At 32.8% G+C, this 13,919-nt stretch overlaps 1 non-coding gene across 1 annotated transcript; it reads left to right on the plus strand.

The window, feature by feature from the left end:
• Positions 1-3,032: 3,032 nt before the first annotated feature.
• LOC116560932 lies at positions 3,033-3,173 on the plus strand. Its single transcript, XR_004273212.1, has one exon. It is a non-coding gene; the product is annotated as a U4 spliceosomal RNA (small nuclear RNA).
• Positions 3,174-13,919: the final 10,746 nt, after the last annotated feature.

Below are 13,919 nucleotides of genomic sequence, written 5' to 3' on the forward strand. Positions count from 1 at the left end.
CCCATCTTAATGAACTAAACAGTCTCTTCTGTTAATGCTTTGGATATGGTCTCCTTAAGGTAATATGTAGAATTTGAAAAAAATAAGATATAAACAAATAAATGAATAAATTCAAGATATCTTTTAGAACTATATAACATGTTCTGTTTTAATTATATAACATGTTTTGTTTTCCTTTTTTAACTTTACAATGGGAACACTGATCGAAATGTTCTTTGGGTTTTTTTGTAGGCTGTATATGTTATAATTTGTAGTATACTATTGCAAAAGCTGGAGGAGAAGTTGTGAAACAGAGAAGGTTCACCTTTACTGATTGAATTGCATTCAGGTAAGTATATTATTAATCTAAATGTATTTCAGAGATTATATACTTTATAGGAAAGCTCTCACATGCTCATAATATGTTACTACCCTAAAGAGAAATATTGATTAAATGAATTCAGTAAAGTTGCACGCTACAAAATCAAAATGCAAAAATTAGTAGCATATATATATATATACCAATAGTGAGTAATCTGATAAAGAAAGCAAGGAAACAATTCCATTTACAATATCTACAAAGAATGTAAAAGACCTAGGATTCAATTTAACCAAAGATGTGAAATATCTCACAAGGAAAACTATACAACACTGATGGAAGAAACTGAAGAAGACATAAACAAAAATGTAAAGATATTTTATGCTCATGAACTGGAAGAATAAATATTGTTAAAAATGATGATAGTACCTCAAACAATTCACAGAATTAATGCAATCCCTGTGAAAATACCAATGATATTCTTCACAACAATAAAAATGATCCTAAAATAAATGGAATCACAAAAGATACTGAAAAGTCAAGGCAACCTTAAACAAAAAGAACAAAGCTGAAGGTATCACATTACCTGACTGCAAAATTTACTACAAAACTCTAGGAACAAAATCAGCATGGCTCTGGCATGAAAACAGACACATGGATCAATGGAAGAGAACAGGGAATGCAGATATAAATCCACACATTTACAGCCTACTCATCTTTGACAGAGGCACCAAGAACATACAATAGGGAAAGGACATAAGTGGTGCTAAGCAAACAGTAACCATATGCAGAAGAATAAAACTAGACGTCTTTCTCTTACCATACTTAAAAATAAAATAAAAAATGGTTATAGACTTAAATCTAAGATGGAAACCATTAAACTACTGGAAGAAAAGTTACGAAAAACACTCCAAGATATTGATTTGGGCAAATATTTTTTTCAAACATCTCAAAAGCATAAAAAACTAAAGCAAAAATAGACAATTGGGATTTCATAAAGCTAAAAAGCTTTGGTAAAGCAAAGGAAACTATAAAAAGTAAGAGATAACCCAGAGAATAGAGAGAAAATGTTTGCAAATTACCCATCTGACAAACAATTAATAACCAGAATACATAAGATACTCAAACACTCAATAGCAAAAAAAAAAAAAAAAAAAAAAAAAAAATCTGATTTAAAAATTAGCAAAAAATCTAAATAGATAATTTCCCAAAGAAGACATACAGGCAGTCAATAGGCATATAGTATAATGCTCATCACTAATCATCAGTGTAATATAAATAAAAAACATAGTAAGATATCTTCTCACCCTTGTTAGAATGGCCTTTATCAAAAAGACTAAAAATAAAAGATGATGGCAAAGATGTGGAGAAAGGGGACCCTTGTACACTATTATTACAACCGCTATGGAGAGCAGCATGGAGGTTCCTCAGAAAACTAAAAATAGAGTTACCATATGATCCATCAGTTCCACTACTGAATATATATCTCCCCAAAGAGGAAATCAGCATATCAAAGAGATATCTACAGTCTCATGTTTATTGCAGTCCTATTCACAATAGCCAAAGTAGGGCAACAGTCTAAATACCCATCAAGGAATGAATGGACAAAGAGAATGTGGTATATATACAAAATAAACTCTTATTCAGCCATAAAAAATGAAATCCTGTCATTTGCAGCAACATTAATAGAACAGGAGATCATTATGTTTAAAGTAATAAGCCAAGCACAGAAAGACAAACATTGCATGTTCTCATACATGGGAGGTGAAAAGTGGATCTCATGCCTATAGATAGTAGATTGGTGATTACTAGAAGCTGCGAAGGGTAGTAGGAGGTGAGATGACAAGGAATTGATTGATAGGTACAAATGCACTGTTTGATAGAAGAAATAAGAGCTAGTGTTAAATGAGTGGGATGGCATAGTTTACAGTAATCTATTGTACATTTCAGAATAGGTAGAAAAGAATAATTTGAATATTTCTAGCATAAGGAAAAAAATATTTAAGGTGATGGATATCCTGGATACACCGATTTGATCTTTACACATTATATAAATGTATCAAATTATCACATGTAACTTAAAAAAAGTAACTATGCTCTCAGTCACAATCATAATAATTTAAACTGTATTATCGGATTGCTAGGAAACTAAATTAGAAATTAACTTACAAATATTAATTAAAAGGTCACAGTTTGTAAGACACAAGAAAACAAAGCCCCCAAAATTAATGGCTTTAAAAAAAACACAAAGAAAACTGTAAAATAAAATAGATGAATGATAGTAAAAATATTAAAATATTAAAAACAAAATCAAAATTTGTGAGGTGCAGGTAAAACAATATCTAGAAGTTATTAATAGCTCCAATATATTTATTACAAAAAATAAATTAAGCATTTAATCTAAGAAGTTAGCTAGAGAACTGAAAAGAACAATAAGAAAGTTGAAGATAATTACAAAAACAAAGCACAATTTAGTAATCTAGAAAAAACTTTGATAGAGATGATTTTTTAAAACTTCCTTTGAAAACTAACAATCTAGGCAAACCTCCAGGAATTTTGATCAGTATATATATCTGTATCTATCTATCTATCTATCTAGAGATTAATGCATTATTCATTTAATGGAATACTATTGTATAGCAACTAGACTGAGTAAATCAGATTCACATCCATCAATATAGAGAAATCACAAAAATATAAGAAAATAAAGTTGTGATAAAAATTTCTGTACTTTAGCTTTGCATAGTGGCAGTATCATAGCCAATGAGGTTTATCTGAGGCGCGATTATTGCTAATTGGAAACTTTTCCCAATACCCTGTGATGATGACTTGAAATACAATCGGCATTGGCAATTTTTGACAGTCTCTGCAGAGACTGAATTATCTTGGGTTCTATATATATATATATATATATATAAATTTTTGTAGTTCACTTGTTTAGTTATTAATTGAGCAATGTGTTATATGTTTATATGTATATATATGTACATAGGCACACATGAATTCATGCATAGGCTATATATTTATGTCATAAAATTATATTTTGATAGATAACTGAAGCATATGACATAATGCTAGAATTTTTAAGTCTTTTTTTAAACTAATGAAATAGTACACATATGCTTGATGTTTCTTTTTCACCTTTTCTCTGTCTCATTACCTTTTCCCTCCACTGAGGTAACCATTATTCTGTTAGTGTTTTTACTGCTTTAAAAAAATTCTTTTTCAGCTAGTTCTTTTTTTATTTTGAAGAAACAAAACTTTTTATCTCCCAGTTTTATCTGAAACATATCATGAGTAATAACATAGAAAAGTGGAAATTTGCCTTCTTTAGAAAGTTTTTAATTTATTCTTTGTAGCACACAGTATAATATAAAATGTTTAAATCAGGCAATGGTCTAGATTATTTCATTTAATATGTAATTAGTTTTCAAATCAGAAATAGTAGAACATATATTTAAATCTTGAACTAATCTTGATAGCACAAAGCAGAAAATGTAGCATGTTAATCATTTTTAGGCATCCACCTTTACAAACTCTTTTTGGGAGAGTTAGGCAACTGGACAAAAACTTGCTAATTGAAAGAGCAAGTACTAGTCTTACAAAGAGAAGATACCATAATATCTAGAAATGGCCAATTAAATAGGTAAAAGAGTATTTACATTTATATTAGATATTGTTTAATTGAACATTGGGAAAAGCATTTGTACCTTTATATTAGATACTGTTTAATTGAACACTGGGCAATAATCAAAAGTTCCAGTGTTGGTCCTTTGATGTTGTGTGATAGTGGACACTAGGAATAAGAGGTCAAGATTTAACTGCTATATATATTTTTTTGAGACAGAGTCTTACTTTGTTACCCAAGCTGGAGTGAAGTGGCATGATCATGGTTCACTGCAGGCTCCACCTCCCAGGGTCAAGTGATTCTCCTGCCTCGGCCTCCCAAATAGCTGGCACACAGGGGTGTGCCACCATGCCCAGCTAATTTTTGTATTTTTAGTAGAGATGGGGTTTTGCTATGTTGCCCAGGCTGGTCTTGAACTCCTAGCCTCAAGTGATCCACCTGGGTTGGCCTCCCAAAGTGCTGAGATTACAGCCATGAGCCATTGCACCCAGCCTAACAGCATTTTTTAAATCAAAAATCTTTGGAGAGGCTGGGCATGGTGGCCTCTTCCTAGGTCCTTCTTCCTTGGTCCTTCTTCTTAGGTCCCCCAGCCTTCCTGTAGATAATGCAAATTATTTCATCCCATGGAGCTCTGCTCTATACTGGAGAACTAATAGGGTGATATGTGTTAAGATGCTAATAATCATATATGTCCTTGCAATAAAATTTATTATAACATCTGTATAAACACCTGTAGTTTCTCTTTTTCTATTTTAGAAACTTATAATTCTTCTTTGACAATTTTATTTTCTAGCATTTTCTTTTACTTATCCAAGGAAAAATTTCATTCTTTGGAAGGACTAAGCCAGAAAAATTAAGATTGACATTAAGGACTAAGGCAAAAAAGAAAAATCAGTGTTTTCCTACATTCTATGGACAAATACAACATAGAACAAACATGGAAAATAGAATTGGCATTCACTACAGATCTTTAGGGCACTGGTTCATTTGGCTAATGTGGAAAGAAGTATGGAAAAATGTGAAAGGCAATGCCCAGTTCTTTCTGAAAAAAGGCTTTTTACACTAATCCCTCAAAGTCTTACATGTTGCCTTTGTGGAATAAATGAGTGTGTGTGTGTGTGTGTGTGTGTGTGTGTGTGTGTGTATGTGTGTGTGTAATATATATATATATATATTACACACACACATACACACACATATATATTTCACTCAATATATCATAGTAATTAATCCACACCATCAATGAGAACTAGTTTTCTGATACATGTAGCCTATGGGTTTTTTTCTCTCTGGAACAAAATATGATATTCATCTTATGTACCCTTCCTCTGTTTTTGGAAACGTTTAATATTAAGCATACCAGTATGTGCAGACTGATTAATGATTACACAGTCTTACTCCCAGCTGTGGTAAAGGCCAGTATCAGAAAGTCTAATTGCCTTTTACTAACTCTAGATTACACTGTTGGGTCCTTTCACAGTTTATCAGTCCCTAGGATCTTCCTTCAAAATTAAGAAATAAATTGCCTTTCTCAAGGATCTATTTTACTTGAATATCCTGAGGGGAAAACTATCATTTACTAACCACAGTATTCCCATATGGCAAAAATCTCCTCTATGAGTCACAATTGACAAATTAGTCAAATCCCAGCTTTTCTTTACTTCCTTTTTTTTTTTTTTTTTTTTTAAATATCCTCTTCAAATTTGAGAGATTTTGCATGTCTTACTTTCTGGCTCAAAAACTCATAGACGCATTTCAAGGTATATATTTTTTGCCCCTTTTATTCTGCAGGTTGGATAAAATGTTTAAAATAATTTACACGCAAATGCAATTATCCCCAAATATATCACATCAATATTCCACTTTTGGCATGCTGAATAAAAATAGTATATCCCAGTATACACTCATAAATAAGTCTAAGCTGTGAAGTCATATCTTAAAAATGTATCAAGTGTTAGCCTGGGCAAAATAGCGAGACACAGTATCTGCAAAAATTTTAAAAAATAGCTGGGCACAGTGGCACATACCTGTAGTTCAACCTACTTGGGTGACTAAGGCTCCCTTGAGCCCAGGAACTAGAGGTTGCAGTGAGCTATAATTGCACCACTGCACTCCAGCTTGGGTGACAGAGCAAAAAACCTATCTCAAAAAAATGTACTAAGTTAGTCAAATTAACTTCTTTTTACTATGCACTGCAATTTCATGTCCTCTTCCATCTCTTCAGTTTTGAAGTGTACCAGTATTAGTAATTCATGTAAAATCCCTACATGCTTAGAAAACTGCACATATTCATTAATACATGCATTTTTAGTAGACATTAAGCCACGCTTTAAAAGTAATATATTTTAAACATTCTTAGACCAAAAACATGTTATATAAAACCCAAAATATACTGATTTAACACAACAATTTTATTTTTCTGGACAATATATAAATATGCCACATATTCCCAGCGGTACTATGTCTACTGGGGTCAGGTCCTCCTGTGTTATATGGGAATAATGAATTTGAGCTGAATGCCCGACGAAACATGGTAAAGAGGAGAGCTTAAATGGTTTACCCAGTGTGTGGATATATAGAGACCAAAGGGAGTAGAGGATTATAGTTAGAAATTTGAGGAAGTCTTGTTTAGGAAAGAGTAGAGTTTGAACTTTATGAAAGCCAAGGATCTACACTGGGAAACAGCAGAGATAAAATTAGACTAAAAGAGCAGGTTGCATTGTGGAGGATCTTCAAAAGGACATTTTTCTAGAAAAAAAATAATTGGAGATTCATTGAAGGTTTTTGAGTAGGTAAGCAAAAAGCTAAAATCTGTGATTTAAGACAATAAACTTAGAGCAGTGTTTATTCATGTATGTTCTCAGGATTGTTAATCAATGGAGTTACTCTAAAAGTGTCTCCAAGGTCAAACACATGTGGAAAATAGTGGATTTCTTTACTGCAAGTTTTTCCTAAGATGCTAATATGTTAATAGATATTTTGATCCTCCTAAAGAAAAACACAGGATTTAGCAAGTGTGACCATGAAACTCTTTCTAGAAAAACCTGCATGGATTAAGGATTTAATATGTAGTGGTACCAATTTGAGCCTATAAATTGAGATATATAAACATTGTACTGTTGTATATTTTAAGTAGCTCATTTTAGTTTCTAATTCCATTCTCTATTCTCGGATTGTAGATCCTCAAGATTTCTCTTCTTTTCTTATGAATGTGTCTATATTTTGGAGTCTAACAGCACCAAGGACTTAGGGGGTTGTAGAAGGATGGGGCGACACTTATCTGTTCCTCTGCATCATTCATGTAGGCTAGCATCTGCCAATATGTTCCCATTGCTATCTGGTCCTGGATAACTGGTCAGTACTACTCTTGCTGAGACATGTCTCATTCAAATCCACTGGCTCTCTATACTTCCATACCATACTTGGGCTGATGGGAATAAATTTCCGGATTCATTCTATGTTAAGACTCAGTAATAAGGAATCATCCCTTATCTTATAACTTTGTATTTCGTCTTTATCATCCCTTGTTCAGTCTTCTCCTGCACTAACTCTAAGCTTGACCATGTGATTTTGGACATTGACTAACAAGACATTAGCAAATGTGAGGCAAGAAGAGGCTTGAAAAGCATTTCCCTTTTCTTCCTGCTGTAAACTCTTCCTTCACCATACAAATAAGTCTTGAATGGTTTGTTAAGGACAAAATGAGGAGGACCAGCACCAACTAATACATGCATAATTTAGCCACAGTCAATCTGCCAATTGACTGAAGGTGCATGAGTAATCCAGGTAAAACCAGAAGGACTGCCCCGCTTAGCCACCACCAGAGTGTTAATGTGAGTCATGAGCAAATAAAATGGTTTTCTAGGCCATTGAGTTATAGAGTGATTTTAATTGTATCAATAGAAATATATACAATACAATCCAATAAAAAGGAATACAAGAGACTGTTGGTTTCAAAATAGCAGCATACATTCAGGCTGGCTTTATTCCCAGAACTCAAGCATAAGAAAGAAACAGTTCTTGAGGCTAAAAAGAAGTGAAAAACATCTGATCGTATGGTTAGAATATTGAATTTTCATATTCATGATGATCCTCCATATGAATATGGTCCATTATGACCCTACTCATAACCTGCATAGCACTAAGCATGTGGAAAATTTCCCCTGAATCATGGTTTCTACAATGAAGAAAGTGAAATCAAAATGGGCAACCAGATTTCTCACCATCTTGGATATGTAGCAAAACTATCCTACACAAATAAAGGAGGAATAAAAACTTTCACAGAAGCAACACAGGGAATTCACCACCACTAGAGTAGCCTCAGAAGAAATGTTCAAGAGAATCTTACATCTGGTAGTGATAAGATTATAACTACCCTTATGAAAACATGTTAAACTATAAACTCACTGGTAGAGCTGATAAACAAAAAAGAGAAAGGATTCAAACCTTATTGCTACAGAAATCTACCCAAACTGTAAAATAAAAAGATGAGAGGAAGAAAGGAATGAATTATATACAAAACAACCAAAAGCAATCAATAAAATGCCAAGAGTAAGTCTTCATCTATCAATAATAATGCTGATAATAAACAGATTAAATTTCCCATTTTGAAAGATATAGGCTGACTGAATGGATATAAAAATAAGACCCAACTATGTGCTGCCTACAACAGATTCTTCTGACCTGTAGAGACACAAAAATTGAAAGTCAAGTAATAGAAAAAGAGAGTCAATGCAAATAGAAGCCAAAAGTGGGCAGGAGTATCTATACATATACTCAGGCAAAACAGACGTGACATTAAGAGCTGTAAAAAATGACAAGGAGGTATATCATATAATGATTACAGGATCAGTTAAGTAGGAAAATACAGCAATTGTTATTATATATGCACATAAATATATAGACAAAATATTATGAGATCTAAAGGGAGAGTTGGGGACTTTGGTACCTCACTCTTAGCATTAGAGAGATTACCTGGACAGAAAATCAACAAAGAAACATAGGACCTAAACTGTACCATAGGTCAAATGACTCTAACTGACATTTACGGAACATTTTACTGAACAGCTAAAGAATACACATTCTTCTCATCAGCACTTGGAACAGTCTCCCAAACCAGCCATATGTTAGAACATAAGGTAATTTTCAAAAAATTTTTAAAAATCTAAATCATGGCCAGGTGCAGTGGCTCACACCTGTAATCCCAGCACTTTGGGAGGCAGAGGCAGGAATATCATGAGGTCAGGAGATCGAAACCATGCTGGCTAACACAGTGAAATCCCATCTCTATTAAAAATCCAAAAAATTAGCTGGGCATGTTGGCACACACCTGTAGTCCCAGCTACTCAGGAGGCCGAGGCAGGAGAATCACTTGAACCCAGAAGGCGGGGTTGCAGTGAGCCGAGATCATGCCATTGTCCAATAGACAAATTGCTTCAGTAGACAAATGTCCAGTAGACATTGCTCCTGTAGACAAATGTATAGTGGACATTGCTGCAGCCTGGCTGACAGAACAAGACTCTGTCTATAAAACAAAAAACAAAACAAAACAAAACCCTCAAAATCATATCAAGTACTTATCTGACCACATGAAATAAAACAAGACAACAATAACAAAGAATAAAATTTAAAATCATACAAATACATAAAAATTAAGGAATGTGCTTCTGAATGACCGGACGGTGGGGGGTGGGAAGCTGGGGAGAGATAGCAAGGGGAGAAATGCCAGATGTAGGTGATGGGGAGGAAGGCAGCAAATCACACTGCCACGTGTGTTCCTATGCAACAATTTTGCATGTTCTTCACATGTACCCCAAAACCTAAAATGCAATAAAATAAATAAATGGGGAAAAAAATAAAATTAAAAAAAAAAAGTTATTTCAGAAACAAACAAAAAAAAAAAAGAAAAAAAAGAAAAAAAAACAATAAAAAATTTTAAATTCCTTGAACAAATAAAAAGTTAAATACAGCATACCAAAACCTAGGGGTCAGAGTAAAAGCAATAATAAGAAGCAATTATACAGCCATAAATGCCTACATCACAAAAAATTAGAAAGACTTCAAATAAACAACTAGCAATAAACTTCAAGGAACTAGGACAGCAGAAAAAGACAAAACCCCAAAGTACCGAAGGAAATACTAAATATGAGAGCAGAAATAAAAAGAATCAAGACTAAAAAATACAAAGGATTAACAAAACATATATCAGTTTTTTTAAAAAAGACAAATAAAATTGACAAACATTTAGCTAGACTAAGTCAAAAGAGAGAAGACCAAAATAAAATAAGCAATGAAAAAGAAGATGTCACAACAGATGCCACAGAAATACAAAGGATTATTAAAAACTACTATGCACGGATATACACTAAAAATTGAAAAGCCTGTGGGAAATGGATAATTACCTAGAAACATACAATCTACCAAGATTGTTCCAAGAAGAAATAGAAAACTTGAACAGACCAATAAGAAGTAATGAGATTGAATGAGTAATTAAAAGTCTTCCAACAAAGAAGCTTTTAAGATGAGATAGCATCATTGCTGAATTCTACTGAACTTTGAAAGAACAATTAATACAAATTCTTCTCCAATTACTCAAAATGATAGAAGTAGATGTAACTCTTCCTAACTGATTCTGCAAGGACAGCATTACTCTGATACAAAAATCAGACAAGGACCCACAACAGCACAAAATAAAACTACAAGCTAATACCACTGATTAACATAGATGCAAAAATCCTTAACAAAATGATAGCAAACTGAATCCAACAGCACATCAAAAAGATAATACAACACAATCAAGTGAATTTTTTAAAAAGATGGTTCAACATACACAAATCAATACATGTTCTACATCACATCAATAGAATGAAGAAAAAAATCAAATAATCATATCAAAAGACACAGAAAAAGTATTTGCTAACATTCAATATCTCCCTAAAAACCCTTTTAATAAACTTGATATAGAAAGAAATCACTCCAAGAAATCCACTTTACCTAAAGACACACAGAGACTGAATGTGAAGGGATTAAAAAAATGATATTTCGTACAAATGGAAACCAAACCATACCAGGAGTAGGTATAGTTATATGCCACAAAATGGGTTACAACTCAAAGAATGTAAAAGGACGTAAGGTTATTTTATAATGATAAGGAGTTAATTCAGCAAAAATATATAAAAATTATAAGTAGCTATACAATCAACACCAGAGCATCCACATATGTAAATAAAAAGTTAATTAATCCAGAGAGAGAAATAGGCAGAGATGTTGAAATGGTAGGTAGTGTTGACACTATACTGTCAGTAATAAACAAATAGTCCAGGCAGAAATTCAACAACAACAACAAAAAATCAAAGTTATACAATAAACTAGATTAAGGAGGACTAATTGATATTTGAAGATCATTCTACTCAACTACTGCAGAATATATATTCTTTTCATCAGCACATGGAACAGTCTCCAAAATAGACCATATTTAAGGCCATAAAAGAAGTCTGAATAAATTTAAAAGGCAGAAATCATATCAAGATTTTTTTTCTGAGCATAGTAGAATAAAAGTGGAAATCAATAACAAGAGGCATCTCAGAAATTACACAAACATGACAATTAAACAACATGCTCCTGAACATGAAGAAATAAAGAACTACCAATTTTCTAAAATGAAATGAAAATAGAAACATAAAATACTAAAATCTATGAGATACAACAAAAACTGTTGCAAGAGGGAAGTTTATAGCAATAAATGCCTACATTAAAAAGGTAGAAAGACTTCAAATGAACAACGTAATAATGCATTTCGAGAAATTAGAAAAGCAAGAACAAGCAACCTCAATCAATATCAGTAAAAATAAAATGAGGATAAGAGCAGAAATAAATTTTTTAAAATACAGATCTAAAAAATGTAAGGTGGTTTTTTGAAAAGATAACTAAAATTGACTAACCTTTCATTAGAATAACTAAGTAAAAAGAGAAAAGACCCAAATAAAATCAGACAACTGAGACCACAGAAATACAAAGAATCCTTACAGACTGTTATGAACTATGTCTATGAACTATGGAACAACAAACTGGAAAACCTAAAGGAAATAGATAAGTTTCTGTACACATATAACTTACCAAGATTGAACCAGGAAGAAATAGAAAACCTCAACAAATCCATAAAAGTAATGAGTTAGAAGCCATCATGAAGTCTCCCACCAAAGTAAAGTCCAGGACCTGATGGATTCACTGCTGAATTCTACCAAATATTTGAAAATTAATACCAATTTTACTCAAATTGTCCAAAAAAAATTGAAGAGGAGGATATATTTTCAGAATCATTTTATGAAGCCACCCTGATAAAACTACAGGCCAATATCACTGATGAATATAGATGCCAAAATCTTCAACGAAATATTAGCAAAACTTATTCAACAGCATGATAAAAAAGTCATTCACCATGATCAAATGGAATTCATCCCACGTATGGAAGGCATGTTCAATATACCCAAATCAATAAATGTGGTACTTCACATTAACAGAACCAAGAAAAAGCTTTTAATAAAACTCAACAGTGCTTTATTATACAAAACAAAACAAAACAAACACACACACATACACACGCACACACACACGCACACACGCACACACACACAAAAAAGAAAACCTCTTCACATTGGGTATAGAAGAAACATAGCTCCAAAGTATAAAGGCAATATATGACAAATTCATAGCCATAATCATACTGAATGGGGAAAATGGAAAGCCTTTCCTTTAAGATCTGGACCAAGACTAGGATGCCCACTTCCACCACTTGTATTTAACATAGTACTGGAGTCTTGGCCACAATTAGGCAAGAGAAAAAAATGAAGGGCATCCAATTTGGAAAGAAAAAGTCAAAGTAGTCTTGTACACAGCTGACCTTATCGTATATTTAGAGAAACCTAAAGAATCCACCAAAAGACTCTTAGAACTGATAAATGAGTTTAGGAAAATCGCAGGATACAAAATCAACAACAAAACTCTGTAACATTTACATATGCCAACAGCCAACAATCTGAAAAAAGAAATCAATAATGTAATCCCATTTTTAATACCTACTGAGAATATAAAATACCAATAATTCAATGTAGCTGAGATTGAGAAAGATCTATACAAGGAAAATTGTAAAATATTGAGGAAAGAAATTGAAGAAGACACAAACATTGGAAAAAATCTTAGTGCTCATGGATTGAAAGAATTCATATTATTAAAAATGACAGTAGTACCCAAAGGGAATTACAGAATTAAGGCAATTTTTATCAAAATACTGGTGACATCCTTCACAGAAATAGAAAAAACTCAATCCTACAACTTACATAGAGCTACAAAAAACCCTGAACAGCTAAAGTAAACCTGAGTAAACAGAACAAAGCTGAACATTACCTGACTTCAAAATTTACTACAAAGTTATAGTAACAAGATTAGCAAAGGACTGGCATGAAAACAGACACATAAGCTAATGGAAGAAAATAGAGAACCCAAATATAAAGCCACACATCTACAGGCAACTTATTCTCAATAAATGCACCAAGAACTTACACTGGGGCAGGGGTAGTCTGTTCAATAAATGGTAGTAGGAAAATTAAATGACTGTGTGCAGAGAATAAAACTAGACTTGAGTCTCTCACCATACACAAACATCAAATCAAAACAAAGTAAAAATCTAAATCTAAGATCTAATATTATAAAAGTACTAGCAAAAAACATTAGGGAAATACTTCAACACATTGGTCTAGGTTAAGATTTTTTTGTGCAAAACTGAAAACAGAGGCAACCAATGCAAAAATTGACAAATGGGATTACATCAAGCTAAAAAGACTTTATGCAGCAAAAGAAAGTGTAGAGACAATGCCAGAATGGGAGAAAATATATGCAAACAATCCATCTGACAAGGGACTAATAACAAGAATATATAAGGAGCTCACACAGCACAACAGCAAATAAAAGAAAATGGTAAGAATAATCAGATTTTTA

This window comes from Sapajus apella, unplaced genomic scaffold, assembly GCF_009761245.1.
Source record: "Sapajus apella isolate SASKATOON/1434 unplaced genomic scaffold, GSC_monkey_1.0 scaffold27, whole genome shotgun sequence".
Classification (NCBI taxonomy): Eukaryota; Metazoa; Chordata; class Mammalia; order Primates; family Cebidae; genus Sapajus; species Sapajus apella.